Genomic DNA, 16,198 nt, shown 5'->3' on the forward strand with positions numbered 1-16,198 from the left:
ATTTAAAGTAGCCACACAGGGCTCTGACAGATATGCAACTCCCCACTCTAACTCAAGGCATTTCACAGGTGTTTGCTGCCAGGTGGGGAGGCGGGGTGGGGCGTGGGATCAAGCTCCACTTTGGAGCTGATCCAGTAGGAACTGCCTCACTCCCTAGCTCCGCCTTCCCCTCCCAGCTCTGGTGCTGTCTGCAGGATAGGAGAGGGGAGAAGGGATGGGGAGGGAGCTGCGGGCTTGGGTTTGCCCAGCCTGAGCTGGAGGTGGGGTGGGTGCATTGGGAGTTCCTGCAGACAGCACCAGGGATGGAGCTAGGCTGCATCAGCTCAGCCCTGACTGGTACAAGGACAGACAGAAGTTAAAGAAGGTGCTCCACTTTGAAGTCTCTTCATCTGAACTCTCATTACATAAGAGTTAACTTGTCATCGCACTTTTAAAGCACCCTGTAGCTGTGAATTTGTCAGGGCATGGCTGTAGAGCGATTTCAAGGGGCCAGTTATGCAACAAATGTCACTTCTGTCAGTGCCCATGGATCTATGGAGTGGTCTGTTTCCTGCTGGCTGTCTTAGAACCATGCACACACAGACACGTACCAGATGTAGAGGCCAAGGCAGACCAGCTTATGACAGGATCAGTACTGGGTTTATACATTATTTTGTGCTTCAATTAAATATGTTATCCTAAGGCTTCAGTTGTCACTGAAATGCTGCAGTTCCCTTGGGACAGTCCATATCTAATAGAAAGCTAGCTTTGCAGTCTGTTCTCAGTGTGGAAAACCTCCCCTTAGATATATAGTTCCTCAAGCCTATGTAATTTTCTGTCATTGACTGACATACAATGATATTAGAAGGTTCAAACAGAGATTACAGTGCTGTGTTTGATCAAATATAGTAGTCTTGACCCCGGGAATTCATTCATATGTAATAATAAGAGAAAGCTGTAAAGTTTTGGCACTCGAATGTTAATGAAGGAGTTTTGTCTTTTTTCTTGCAATTTGTACTCTCTCATTGCTAAGGTCCAAATAGCAATGTAGATCAATGTTTATTATCATAGGACCCCATCTTATATGCTTGGTGCAGTGGTATTTCAGGAAAATTAATATAGAGGCAACAACCTGATGAAAGCATCTGTGTAACAATAGCTGTTCTTTGTGAACTGCCACACTCCCAAATGCTTTTCACAAAATATTTTGAAGCCTGTACATCAGTAGCAAAATGAGAGAGATTCTCTTTATCTTTTTTGCCTTGAAAATCTCGTTTACTGTATAGTTTTACCTGTTTTCAACAGCCTTGAAACATCACAGAGCATTGGAAAGCACTCTATGCTCTAGCATGTAGAAGTTTATGGACTCTCTATTTAGAGGAAACAAAAAACACTACAGGCTTTGAGAACCCCTGATTTTTCTTCTTTGTTTTCAACCTTGGAGGGGAAAAAAATGATAGGCAGCTGAAAATTAAGCAGATGAGGCAGAGAAAAAATGCAGGCTCCTGAAATGTTTTGAGGGAGATAGAAATCGTTTGCTTTTTGTGAGCTGCCTGCCAAAATTCAGCCTGGGCATTAGTTATCCAAATTGCCTCTTGCTTTTATCTAACATAAAATACACTGTCAAACTCTTAACTAATGTTCTTTTTTGTGGGTGCAATATTGGATGCTTAATAGGACCAACAATTATACATGCATTAGTATGCACTTCTTGAAGTGTAATGGTGGCTGGTTACATATATAATTATTACTACTGATTATTAGCATCATTTTTTTGTGTGCATCATTTTTCCACCTGAAAAAAAATCACAGTTTTTAACAGTGGAATTTAGCACTTGTTTTCCCTGTTATTCTTCAACATTAACTGTCGTGGCACATCATGTATATGATACAGCTTGTGTTACTATGGGAAAACTAGAGAAGTTTTTACTCCTGCATTTCTTACTCATGAACCTTTCCCATTGCATTCTAAGCTTAGGTAAGAAGTGCTTGATTAGGTTCTCTAAATATAAGACGCTAGTATCTGAAATTTGTTAATTTTATGCCTTCCTCTTTGATTTGCAACAGGAAAATTGCACCTTTTATATCTTTGTTACAAAATCGCCAAGTTCCCTTAGAGAGAAACTAATTTTGTGTGTGATCATTGCTTTTTGTTTAGGAAATTCAAATTGCCAGCATTTGATTCCAGGACTGAAGTTCTCTTTATGTGTGGAAGTTTATTTTTAAAGCTCCAAGTCAGATGCAAATTTTCCATTTCACTTCAGCAATTCAAACTACATATTTCAGTGAACTTGATGATACAATATTTGTTCTTTTAAGGTGTTTTGTAAATGCTTTTTTTAGCTAACACATTATTTTTGTTTATTTGTGTGAATAAGGATGTGTGTGTGTATTCATGTATGTGTATGAATGTGTTTTTATATAGTGCATAACAGAAAACTAAATGCAGAAACAAAGTTGGTACAGTGTTATAACCTCACAGTTACATAGTACCTCAAAAGCTAAGGCAGAACAAGTCATCATAACTCTGCCCCTTTGTATTTTTATATAGTTCTTTCTTATTTGATCACTCAACATTTCTCAAGTATTACAACATTGTACAGCTTTATTCCTAGACACACAGGTACTGTTGAGGGAGGAAGAGGGCGGAATCTACATGTGCACCTTACTGCAGACTTGACTAATTAGCTCCACAGTAAAATGTCATTGTCTACACATGTGGTGCTATTAGACCATAGTAATTTAATTAATTCTACTGTAGGATAGTACCGCCCAACACAAGTACTATCCTATGATGGAGTTATTTAGTGCACTGCAATGCACATGCAGATGTTTATCAGGGCTGGCTGGAGCATGGGGGTACTACAGTGCAGGACCATTTGCCAGCTAGCTCCACACTGTAGCATCCTCATGCCCCAGCCAGCCCCTCTGAAGCACAGAGCTGGGGCAGAGCAGCTCTGAGCTGGCAGGCTGACTTCCTAGACCTTCTGTCAGCTGGGGCTGCATTGCTCAATGTGCTGTGGTCCCAGGCACATGTATAAACAGGCACATTAATTGTACAGAGTTTATGGTGTCACAAACCACAAGTGAACAGATGTCTTTGCCCCACTGCCTGCCCATGTTCATCTTGGAGTCAGTGATGACTCCAAGATCCTTTTCCGCCTCTGTGCTGACAAGAGGGGAGTTCCCCAGCCTGTAGGTATGGTGCCAGTTGTTCCTCTCCAGGTGCATCACTTTGCACTTGTCTGTGTTGAATCCCATCCTATTCTCATCCATCTACCCCTGTAACCTGTCTAGGTCCAATTGTAGCCTATTCCTCCCTTCTAGCATGCCCACATCCCCCCACATCTTAGTGTATTCAGCAAATTTGAACAGGGTGCTTTTTACCCCCTTGTCCAAGTCACTGATGAAGATGTTAAATAGTGCAGGCCTGAGGACCGAACCCTGGGGGACCCCACTGCCCACATCCCTCCAGGTTGAAAATGACCCATCCACCACCACTGTCTGGGTGCGGCCCTCCAGCCAGCTGGCGACCCAATTGACTGTGTGGGTGTCGACACCACAGCCCCCGAGTTTCTTAATGAGAACAGGGTGAGAGACAGTGTCGAAAGCCTTTCAGAAGTCCAGAAAGACTATGTCCACTGCTACCCCTGCATCTAAGGATTTGGTGATCTGGTCATAGAAGGCCACCAGAAGGTTGGTCTGACAGGACCTGACTCTAATAAACCCATGTTGGTTGGCCCTAAGCATAATATCACCTGCTGGCCCCTCTTGGACATGTGCCAGAATAATTTTCTCAAAAAGTTTGCCCAGGATTGAGGTAAGACTAACTGGCCTATAGTTCCCTGGGTCCTCCTTCTTTCCCTTTTTGAAGATGGGAACCACAATGGCCCTCTTCCAGTCCTCTGACAGCACACCAGAGCACCATGAGTGCTCGTAAAACCGTGCCGGGGTCCCGCAATGACCTCAGCTAATTCCCTCAGTACTCTGGGGTGGAGATCGTCTGGACCGGTTGACTTGAATACATCCAGTCCCTCCAGAAGTTCCCTGACTAGTTCCTCACTAACCCTTGGCCTAAGTGAGCCTCCCCTGGAGTGTGAGGTGGAATTAGCGGGGGGTGGGAGGTGACTGTTCCGGTCCCTGCTTAGGAAAATGGAGGCAAAGAAATCGTTAAATATGTTGGCTTTGTCGTCTGGTGTGACAACCAAATTTCCTAACATGTCCTGCAGGGGCCCCACATTACCTGGAACCTTCTTTTCACCCCCTATGTATTTAAAAAAGGACTTCTTTTTGTCCTTAATCCGGGAAGCTAGTCCCAGTTCCATCTTCGCCTTGGCCTTCCTGACTGCCCCCCTGCATTTCCCGAGAGGAAAGCCTAAATAAAACAAAAGAAGGAAAAAAAACTTAGGTTGCTTAAATATATTTAGTGAAAACTGTGTGTAAAATAGGTAGACACAGTCAAAGGCCCCTGTCCTGGTAGAGAGTGTGCACAGAAATGAATTGTGACTGAGCAATGTAAAGGTATCTATGATCATTTTAAAATGCTCCATTTCCCCTCTGCATCTGAGAATGTAGCCATGTTTGATGGCACTAGTGGGTCAGTGCTCCTGAGAAAATACATGTTCCTGAAGCAAGACAATATTATACTGACAATATATATCCATTGCTTTGCACTGGGATGGGTGAATTCTGTTTGGTATACTGTATTGAAACTGTATGAGTTCAAGCACAGAGTGCTTATAGTGTGTAGCATTTTATTTGCTTGCCAATGCAAAAATCAGTATTGCTATATTTATCTAAAGAAATCCCAGTGGCTACAGACACAGTCTTAGTGGCAGGATCAGCTGTGATAGGATGTGTTTTGGCACAGCTGATCTAATTGCAGGGCAGAGACAGACATCACTCAGGACTGTCCCACAGAATCACCCCTTGCTGCTTCTGTAGCTTCAGAGGTCCAATTCTGCAGGACAATGGCTTAGGATGCCGACCCCCAAGCCAGGTCATGTGTCTGCAAGTGCAGAGTGGGGAATGTGGGCTTTCCCAAATTCAAACCTGCAGACATGGGACTTCAGAAGTCACAGGAGCTTCAGGGCTCCCGTGGCTTCACAGGCCCAATTCTGTGGGACAGTGCCCTAGGTAGCTGGCCCCAACCCTGCTGGAGAATTTTCTGGGTGTGCATTTATGTTGCAGAAGAAGGGAATATCATTGGGTTCCCTTGCCTCATGCTCCCAGATGCATGCCCTAGGTTGGTGTTGCAGTCAGGTACCTGGGGCCACTGTCCTACAGGATTAGGGTCCTGAAGCCCTGGGAGTACTTGCCAGAGGCAGCTGGAGAATGCAGGCAGCCTTAGGCTGCTTGCACTCTCATGCCATCAGTAGACATCTGCTGAGAAAAGGCGGCACAAACTATAAATAGCAATTGTTGCACTCATGATTTTGGGTATTGGTAGCATGACAAGGGGCAAAGATATCTGTTCACTTGTGTTTTGTGACACCATAAAAATGTTTATGGTGGCACCAGGATATCTGTTTGCAGTCTAGGGCTAGATATAGACAGTCAAAAAGCCCTAGGTTGAATTGAATCAATCGTCTCAAGTTGGTTTAAGCTGCATAGATTGAACCAGTAAGTGAGTGGAATTCACAGATATGTTCCCTAACCCTGACTTGCACATAAGATAATAGGGAATCCTCCCCATAATTTTAAGAATGACAAACATATGTCTGCATAATGAGGTCAGGCCAGAACCCTGGACCCAAGAGAGCAGTGCAAGTTGTTGCCGGCACAAGGTGCCCGAGGGAGGCAACAATTGGGTTCGTTGCCCGGTGTGCGTCGCGCCAAATAAACACACTGAAAGGGTTGCAAAGGTTGGGCAAGGGGGGGCTTTGGCTCATCTGAGCCTGGCGCAGAAGGACTTCCTCGACATTCGTGGTCTTCCATCCCTCTGAGTTACCCAGGGTTATGCCCAGTGACACCAACAGCTCCCCACTTTGAGAATACTCAACAAAGTTTTGGCTGAGTTTTCTCATATTCTGAAGACAAAAAGTGATTGAGTGTTTGAGGATTGGAATCTTCAATGCAAGGGTATAATGAGGCGCTCGGGGAGGGGGATGCACAGACTTTGTGCAGGAGGGCGTTACAGCATGCAAATAAGAGGAGAGTAATTAAACACAACACAACACTGGTGATCAGGAGGTTAAGGATGCCCGCTCCTAGGCCTCCAAGGTTGGGCAACCAGCTCCAGAGAGAATCAAAGACAGGGGGTTCACGTTCCTGACTTTTCCACAACTCAAAAGCCTGTTCAGCTGACAAAATGTGTTTGTTTATACCTTGGGAATTTTCTGGGACATAAGTATAACATTCGTTCCCAATTAGAGCACATACCCCGCCCTGAGATGCTAAAACATAATCTAGAGCCTGAAGGTTTTGAAGAGATAATAAACGAAGTTGATAAATCTCGGAGTTAAGGTTCTTTTCAATAGCTAAAGTGTCATTGGCAAATTTTGTAAGAAACGCAGAAAGTTGACGATACAGCTTGGCTAACCGGCCCACTCCGTACGCCGGGAGAAAGATCATGCCAAGTCTGTCTCGTGATGAATCCAGTTCTTGTGTCCATCGACCTTTGCCGCTGTGTGGGAAACTAGTAGGAGAGGGTGAGGTCCTTTCCACTTCTCTTGGAGGGGCTCATCCTCCCAGGTACGAACGAGCACAGAATCTCCGGCTGTAACGAGTGGACTGGAACATCCAGCGGAAGAGGCTGCAAGTCTTTAGTATACCTATGGAGAGAAGAAAGAACAGCAGACAGAGAGCACATATACCGTGACAAAATACTACATCCTATTTCCCACTCCCCTGCTAGAACCGGCACCCCTTTCATAGGCCATGCCCTTCCAAACATAATTTCAAAGGGGCTAAGCCCTAATCTTCCCTTGGGGAGGGCACGGATACGAAGCAAAGCAAGGGGCAAAGCATCGGGCCATCGCAGAGAGGCCTCCTGGCAGATCTTTGATAGATGACGTTTGAGGGTCTGATTTGTACGTTCTACTACACCATTAGCTTGTGGTCGCCATGCAGTATGGAGTTTCCAGGGGATCTGTAAGGCATCTGAGATGTTTTGGATGATCTTTGAAGTGAAATGTGTTCCGTTGTCAGATTCCATCCACTGGGGAAGTCCGAAGAGGGAATAACTTCCCGGACGAATTTTAGAGCTACAGTCTTGGCTGTACAATTGCGACATGGAAAGGCTTCAGGCCATCTGCTGAATCGATTTACTATAACAAGGAGATACTTAAATCCTTGAGTTCGGGGGAACTCAGTAAAGTCTATTTGCCAAACCAGTCCGGGGCCTGGAGTAGGTTCCAAAGTGGCTGGAGGTGCTGAGAGACTGGGTCGAGGGTTATTCTTTTGACAAATCAAACAGCTGGCCTGTATCTGGGAGGTCAGAGGTCGAAGTCCAGAGGTTAGAAAATATTTGTTCACCAACTGAGTGAGAGCTTCTTTTCCAGCGTGTGTAGTTTGATGTAGCCATTGCAACACCGGCTGGGTCAGGCTCTTTGGTAGGAGGATCCTCCCGTCCGTGGAGCAGAGCCATCCCTTCTTTTCTTGGAGACCAAGCTTGTCGGCTAGTTCTTTTTCTTCATATGAGTACTGGGGATCCGGGAGCTCCCCCACTGATGGAATGAGGGCATGCATATGGGTGTCAGTAGGTCTCGGCGTCCTCAGGGTGGCAGCAATTTTAGCTTCTCTGTCTGCCCGGGCATTACCCCTGGCTACATCTTGATCCTCTTTCTGATGTGCCTTACAGTGCATTACTGCCACTTCCGAGGGAAGTTGAACAGCTTCCAGGAGTCGGAGAATTTGGGGTCCATACTTCACTGGGGAGCCTTGGGCTGTCAGCAGTCCCCTTTGTTTCCATAGGCCAGCATGGGCATGCAGTACTCCAAAAGCATACCTAGAGTTGGTATAGATGTTGACTCGTTTCCCTTTTGACAGTTCTAGCGCCCGGGTCAGGGCCACCAGTTCAGCAAGTTGAGCAGATGTTCCGACGGGCAAACCCTTGGCCTCAACAACATCATAGAGGGTCACAACAGCATAACCTGCCCTCCTTTGCCCTTCTACAACAATGCTACTGCCATCAATGTACCACTCACAATCAGCATTCAGAAGTGGCTGATCCTGTAGGTCTGCACGGCTGGGGTACTGTGCATCTATGATGTCTAGACAATCATGCTCTTGTTCTTCTGTTTCAGGTAAGAGAGTAGCCGGGTTGAGGGAGGGGCAGGGCTGCAGAGTCACTTCAGGGTTCTCCAACAGCTTAGCTTGGTACCGAGCCACCTGAGCCTGGGTGAGCCAGAGACCCCCCTTCGCGTCTAGCAGAGCCTGGACCATATGTGGGGTATACACCTGCACGACTCCTCCCAGCGTTAACTTTTCAGCTTCCTCAAGTATTGGGGCAGTTGCCGCAACTGCTCATAAACACGCTGGCCATCCCTCGGCAACTGGATCAAGCTGTTTGGAGAAATAAGCAACGGGACGTTTCCACGCCCCCAACAATTGAGTAAGCATTCCCAGAGCCATCCCTTTTCATTCATGCACATACAATTGGAAAGGTTTAGAAAGGTCCGGTAACCCCAGGGCGGGGGCTTCCATTAGTTTCCTTTTTAGTATCTTAAATGCCTTGTTGGCTTCTGGAGTCCAATAAAAGGGGTCATGGTCTGCCCCTTTCACACAGTCATATAGTGGTTTTGCCCATAGTCCAAATTCAGGGATCCATATTCTGCAAAAACCTGCCATGCCAAGAAATGCCCTGAGCTGCTTACGATTGCTTGGGATGGGAACCTGGCATATAGCCTCCTTTCGCTTGCTTGAAAGCTGGCGCTCCCCCTGTCTTATGTGAAATCCCAGGTATCATACTTCGGGGAGAGCAATTTGAGCTTTATTTCGAGCCACCCGATATCCTCGAAGTCCAATAAAGTTTAGGAGGCTTACCGTGGCGTTAAGGCAAGAGTTTAAATCTATGGCAGCAATTAATAAATCATCCACATATTGTAACAAGAGAACTTCATGCCCATTATTCCACTCCTCCAAGTCTTTAGCTAAGGACTGGCTGAAAAGGGTAGGAGAGTTCTTAAATTCCTGGGCTAATACTGTCCAACAAAGTTGTTTCTTAACCCCTTTTTTTGTCCTCCCATTCAAAAGAGGATATCTCCTGGGGGGGGGGGGGGAGGTCAACTGGAATCGTAAAGAAAGCATCTTTCAAATCAAGAACTGAGAAATGAGTATACTGCCCCCCTACGGAGGCCAGCAAGGTATACGGGTTTGGGACGAGGGGATGAAAAGTTTTAACCTGTTCGTTAACCGCCCTTAGGTCCTGCACCAGTTGATATGTGCCATCAGGCTTTAGTACAGGCAAGATAGGAGTGTTCCAGGCTGACTGACACTCTTGCAGTATGCCGTACTTTAGGAAACGGTCTATAGTCTCCTGCAGTCCCTCTCTGGCTTCCCTTTTGATTGGGTACTGCTTGATTCGTACTGGACCTTTTCCTGGCAGTAGTTGGATATTAATGAGGGTTTGATGTGTAGCCTTTCCAGGGACCCCCTCTGCCCACACCAAAGGGTATACCTGGTCTTCCCACTGGTTCCACTCCTGGGGAGCGTTCATGGCCGAGGGTTCAACCGTGAGGGTCATTATCCATGCATTTTCAGGGGGCAATGTGAGGGTTATTTCATCCTGGGTAAAATGCAGTGAGGCACCTAATCGACAAAGCAGGTCTCGTCCTAGCAGGGGTGTTGGGCAATCTGGAAGGTAGACCAATTTGTGAGAAAGAGCCCGGTCTCCCAGAGCACATTCTGCAGGAGCATACACTGGGCACAGGTAGACCAATTTGTGAGAAAGAGCCCGGTCTCCCAGAGCACATTCTGCAGGAGCATACACTGGGCACTGAGTCTTTTTTCCCGTGGCACTCACCACAGTGAGAGAGTCCGCTACGGGAAGTTGAAGTGGTTGATTTACAGCAGTCCGTGCTGCCCCGGAGTCTATCAAAAAAATCAATTTCTGAATTCCCCACCCGCATTTTTACTCGGGGTTCCGGGTGTGGGGTGGTCTGTTTCCCCTGACACTCCTACTCCTGTCCTTCAGCTGTCATTGCAGGAGTGCAGTCTCTCCCTTTCTCTGGGCATTCGTTCTTCCAGTGTCCCTCTTGCCAGAAAAAGGCACACTGGTTCCGCCCCAGGCGTCTTTCTTGAGGGCCAAGGCGCCCGCGCCCACGACCCCTTATACCTCTGCCTCTCCCACCTTCTTGTGGCCTTTCTCTGACTCCAGCCTGTACTGCTGCTACTAGCATTCTAACTTGTCTCTTGTCCTTTTCTCCTTCTCTGAGAGTATACGCCCTGTTTGCAGTTTCCAGGATTTGTGCTACAGACATACCCATTAAGTCTTCCTTCTTTTGTAACTTCCTCTTTATATCAGGGGCTGCACGGCTGGTAAAAATACCCTTTATAATTGCCTCCATCGCCTGATCATCAGGGTCTGCATTGGTATTTTGCCGAATGGCGTCTCGGATGCGCTGTAGGAATGCAACGGGACTTTCCTTCAGCTCCTGTACTATTTCATACGGCTTTGCCCAATTATTATGTCGGACAGCTGAGTGCCTGAGCCCATGAATAAGCAGTTCTTTGTAAGAGGTAAGACAGGTATGATTCGCAGGATTGTTAGGGTCCCATCTAGGGTCTGCTAGGGGAACCACATCTGCCGGACCAGGAACATTGACGGGATCCCTTTCATGCCTCCGCTGTGCTTCTTCCCTTGCTTTGGAAATAACTTGATTCCGCTCTACTTCAGATAATAAGGTTCGCATAAGGATATTACAATCGTCCCAATCAGGCTTGTGACTAGCTAAACATCCCTCAAAGACAGAGATAAACTTACTCGGGCTAGTTGAAAATTCTCCAGCCTGTGCTTTAAAAGCTGCCAGGTCCACTGGGTTAAAAGGTACATGGGTGTATACTTGCATGGTCTGGGCTACATGCCCATCTGCCCCAGGCCGGGCTATTACAGTTTCAGTAAGTAAAGGATAAAATCCCACTGAGGGAGGAATCTCTGGAACGGGGGGCATCTGATCTTTATATGGTGGAGGTGTTAAAGCCGAAGGGGACGCTGACTCTGGCATTACAGTAATGGGGGGGGGGGGGATTGCTGAGACTCAACACTAACAACTACTGATCCTGTCGGAGTCAAGTTACACTTCTGCAAAATATCTGTCTTATTTCATAAAGCCATAAACAATTGTGCATACAAATGTTCATTCCACTTACCCGTCCGCTGACAAAACAGGAGTAATTGGAGTATTGTAGTTAATTGACCCTTCCGGAGGCCACCTTTCCTGATCCTCCAGTTGATATTGAGGCCATTTCACTTTACAGAACCTTTTAAGATCATTTTTAGTCATTAGATCTGACTTAAACAGTTTCCAATTAGTCAGAATGCATTCTATGGGTGTACACCGTACCCTGCCAACCATACTCTGTCCCTGCCCCATACTCCAGGGAGACACTGGGCGTCCCCAGGTCCTACAGGGAGACACTGGGCGTCCCCAGGTCTTAACAGACAATGCTCTGAGCTATCCTACCTTATCCGAGGGACCGGTTTCACACCATCGCCCACGATCGCTTCTCCATTATTAGAGCGCGTTGCACCATTGTGCCCTCCAGGGTCGATCAAACCATGTCTCTGCCGAGGCCCCCGATGAAACCACCGGTGCACGCTGGGCGTCGGTTGTTGCCGCAAGTCATTGACCCTAGGAGGGATCCGGGCAAGGTGAAATGTTAGCCTCGAGCCCCACGTTGGGCGCCAAAACTGTTGCCGGCACAAGGTGCCCGAGGGAGGCAACAATTGGGTTCGTTGCCCGGTGTGCGTCGCGCCAAATAAACACACTGGGGGAGAAGCAGACAGAGTTTATTTGAGCTCAAGTAAAAGGCGCAGGGAGACTGTATTGTCTCAAATCCTGCACACCTAACCCTGCAACAGCGAGATCTTTATACCACGGTCAGTTTCACTGTCAGTGATTTCCCACCAGCTGGCCCCCCTCTCCCTCCTCCTTTCTCTCTCCGAGCGGTGCCCTTGCATTCCACAGATAACAGTTTTAGCTCGCCTGCTTTCCAGAAGGACAGGAGATTGCAGGCGCCAAAGAAAGGGTTGCAAAGGTTGGGCAAGGGGGGGCTTTGGCTCATCTGAGCCTGGAGCAGAAGGACTTCCGCGACACTCATGGTCTTCCATCCCTCTGAGTTACCCAGGGTTATGCCCAGTGACACCAACAAAGTCATCCTGGGAACAAGTGCCACCTGCAGCAAGCCTAGAACGGTGCCCTGGTCCCAGCTGGGCTCAGTGACACAGTGCAGCCAATAACCTGAAGCCACAGGGTATTAAGCCTGTAAAAGCCAGGCCCATTCCTGTATCTCCTTGTCTGGGCAAAGATGAAAGTTCTTGCTCCTGACCCTCCATGTGCTTCCTTACTAACATTCTGGGTTTGACCTTTGGTTCTGACCCCAGGGTCAGACTCTGGTAAGATCCTTGGTATTCCTGCTTGTGATTCTGTTTTGACCTTTGGCTTTGGCTTCTAGCTTCTGATCCTGGTTAACCCTTAGTATATCTTGTCTCTGGCTTTGGCTTCTGACCTCAGCTCACTGGGGAAATGGCCTGGACTATGCTCATGCTTTGAGGTACTAACTCCTAGGCAAGACTGCCTATTCCCTGGCGATTAAGGGCATTTATGCATATGTTTTGGGAGTGAGGGGGGTTAATTAAAGCAGCTCTGAGAGCGGGGGGAGGGTGGGAGGGAGGAGGGAAAAGGATGACACAGTTAGTTAGAGATTGAGAGATTCTGTTGAACGAGCTTTAGTCAAAGTGCCCCCACCACCATTTTTGAGTGTGGGGATGCTGATACATGAGATGCTGGAGTCTGCTGGAGCACAGGAAGTACCACACTCCAGCAGACTCAATTAATCGAGTCTGTTCCGATGGGTTGTAATTACAGCGTGTTGGAGCAGCATCATTGCTTGTGTATAGGTGCCCTAACAATCTATGCTCACAAACCAAAAAAAGTTTAACCTTCTTAAATCCTGTAGGGCTTATTAGTAGTGAGCAGAAGAAAGGAGCCAGTGCCTACTTGAAGTCAGCTACTATTTGATTAGGCCCAAAATTACATTTTTGGAAGACAAAGAGATGCTGAGGTCCAAATGCACTTTTCTTTGATTGGCTGTATTGCCTCACTTAAGCCTTCACATCAGCACTGTAAGTGCTTGGAAGCTTCAGTGATGGACACTTCAAACAGACTAATGTCATCCACTAAGCAGATGGCAGAAAGGCCCAAATCCTCATTCTGAAAATTGGAGTAACTCCTTCAATATGGGCCAAAATGAATTGCACGAGATTTTGATTTGATCTTTTTGGGAAGTTCAGCCCCAGAACAACAGCAACACACACACACACACACACACACACACACACACACACACACACACGATTCACAGAGTATTTTAAGTTTCATTAAAATAATATAACATTACCTGCTGCTCAGGCAAAACTCTGTGTATATCTCTTTATTGTTCCTATATTGAGTCAGCCTCACAATAATTATGTGCAGAGATGCAAAGTGAAATTATTGCAGCAAAGGTGCAAATTCAGCCCAGAATGAAAAGGGGCATCAATTTCAAAGTCTATAACTAGGTACATTTCAATATCAAATGCTCAGCAGGAGGCCAAGAACTTCAATATTTATTGAGCACATTATACTTTCTCATTACATAAATACAGTGCTGTGCTACAACACAATCATCTTGTTTTTACAAAAGATATCAGATGGTATTATTTGAAATGTTGTATTAACATTCAGCATAGCTTTGGTTGCCAGAATGAATATATTAATTTCTGAACTCTTAGGTCACAAGTTCTTCGGAAAACACTCAATTTGTCCTAGTCATCTATATACAGTATTTGGAAAAAAATTAAAAGTACACACTTTAAATGGATAAATTGCAAAATAAATGCTCTCCACTAACCTCTGCTGATTGTTCCAATTACCCTTTGCACAAGTAATTAAAATAATTTGTTACAATAGGGAATGAATATCAAATTCATCTTCAGTGCATGGCCATTGATTAGTAAGGTAGCTGTACTTTCGGAGGATATTTGGACTATGGCAGGAAATATAGTAATGAGGATTTTTATCATATGGAACAGGTTGGCTTTTCTGGTATGTTAAATTGTTCGAGTAATGTTACACTTAACATTTTACGCTTATCCGGATTTGACAGGGAATTTACAGTAAGCCAGACACATTAGCAACTTTATGGCAGACTTCACTTGCTATCTTCATCATTAAAGAAAAACGAAAAAGAAAAAAAAGGGATAATTGCAAGAAATTAAAAGGAAGATTACATCATGTTGAATCCAGGTCAAAATATTTTATTGATTAGCTTTATGGCAATGTTAGCTGTTTATCTCATAAGTTATTGATATGATTTGCTCACAGGTTTGTTCTTGTGGCATCTTTTACATCCTTTTCAAGACCTAAAAAATGCAACACATGAAATGTCATTTTCCTTTGTGTTTCTCACTAAAAGAAATGATGTTTTAATTTAGATTTCCTGGACTTCCTGCAACATCCATGTATTAGAACAGTAAGCCATTCATCCTGGTCCCAGTTTGGGTCAGTACATGGCCCCATATAATTGGCAATTTCAAATTGTACCACTTCAGTAGAGAATGCTAAAGGTTTGGATAGACATAACACCTTAACTGGTTTAAATGCAGTTTAAAAGACCGGAGTCCAGAGATATAAGCCAGTTTAGAATGGTTTAAACTTCTCGAACCATTTTAAAAGTATACCTGGATAATCAAGTATTATTTTGAACCAGTGGAGTCACTGAGATAAAAATGTATGAAACTGCTCATATTTGTTTTTATTGAGCTCTAGGTGGGGTACAGTGGTCCAGTCACAATACCTTTAGACTGTGTAATAAATATGCAGTGAGATCTGCACTACTGAGAGTTTTAGTCTTCACCAGTCATTTCTGCCCAGGGCCAGATTAATGCATAGACAAACTAAGCACATGCCTAGGGCCCTGGGCTGTGGCGAGACCCAGTCCTTCCCTTCATGGCAGTGAAACACATGGCTCCATCCACCTCCTTTGCCTTCCCTTCCCCTCCCCTCCTGTCTGCTGGCCTCGTTGACATGGTGGCTGCTTCCTAGTGGCAACTCCAAGCCCTTCTTCCTGTGGGTGGTAGCACTGGGGTGGGGAAGGGAGTCTTGACTGGCCCAGGGCCCACAAGTTTGTTTGCCTAGTGCCCACAAAGGATTAATCCAGCCTTGCATCTGCCAAATTCCTGTTTTCAAAATCTTAGATCACAATCCTGTTTTCCTTGTTTTAACATCTCTCATTCCCAGACAGGGCCTTGTTTCTATTAGTTCCTTTTTTTAGGGGACTGTGAAAACAGTTTCTTTGCTGTCCGCGTCCATGTGTGTGTGTTCCTCGTGTCTACCCTAGTATGTGACCTATGTAGTTCTTTACACTCATGGAAAGAGTGTAAATCAGCACTTGCTTCACTCTGCACACAAGAGAAGAGGCTGTATGGAATCAAGCCCAGCACATTATTCTTGAAATTTGGGGTTTGTTGTCAGTTGTGCGGTTTTACATTGGAATTGTGTGAAACAACACAAAGCCAGATTAGTCCAGATTCCCTGTAACAGTCTGTGAATGACAGCAAACTTGCAACTTGAATCATATTTCAGATTCAAATTTATGATGCAGGTCCAAATCACTCAAGTTTTTCCATGGTTCATGGTTAGTTGCAAGCAATTCTGCGTGTGTATGTGCACGCTACATAAGCCAGTTAGTTTAGCTGGCTAGTTACTTTACAAAGAGGGATCTGGATGCTTAAGTCACCTGATGAACAACTGTATTGCCTTGCAGAAGGTGAATCCACCATACTAACAGTCTTGGGTTTAATACTGTTTTATTAGCAGACTGTCTCTCTCAGCTTTTGCTCCAGAAATTACCTTATTTTAGGATGAACCAGTATGTTGACCTGAAAAAGATACATCTAATAACATAAAGACTGATGGGACAGTGGGGCTGTGTAAAGGGGGTGCTGGAATACAGCTAGGGGACACCTCAACTTCCTGTCCCTGTTTCTCCCTTTCCCCTTGAGCACAACACTTTCCCT

The sequence above is a fragment of the Crocodylus siamensis genome, chromosome 1 (assembly GCF_052110815.1).
Source record: "Crocodylus siamensis isolate JL-2025a chromosome 1, ASM5211081v1, whole genome shotgun sequence".
NCBI lineage: Eukaryota > Metazoa > Chordata > Crocodylia > Crocodylidae > Crocodylus > Crocodylus siamensis.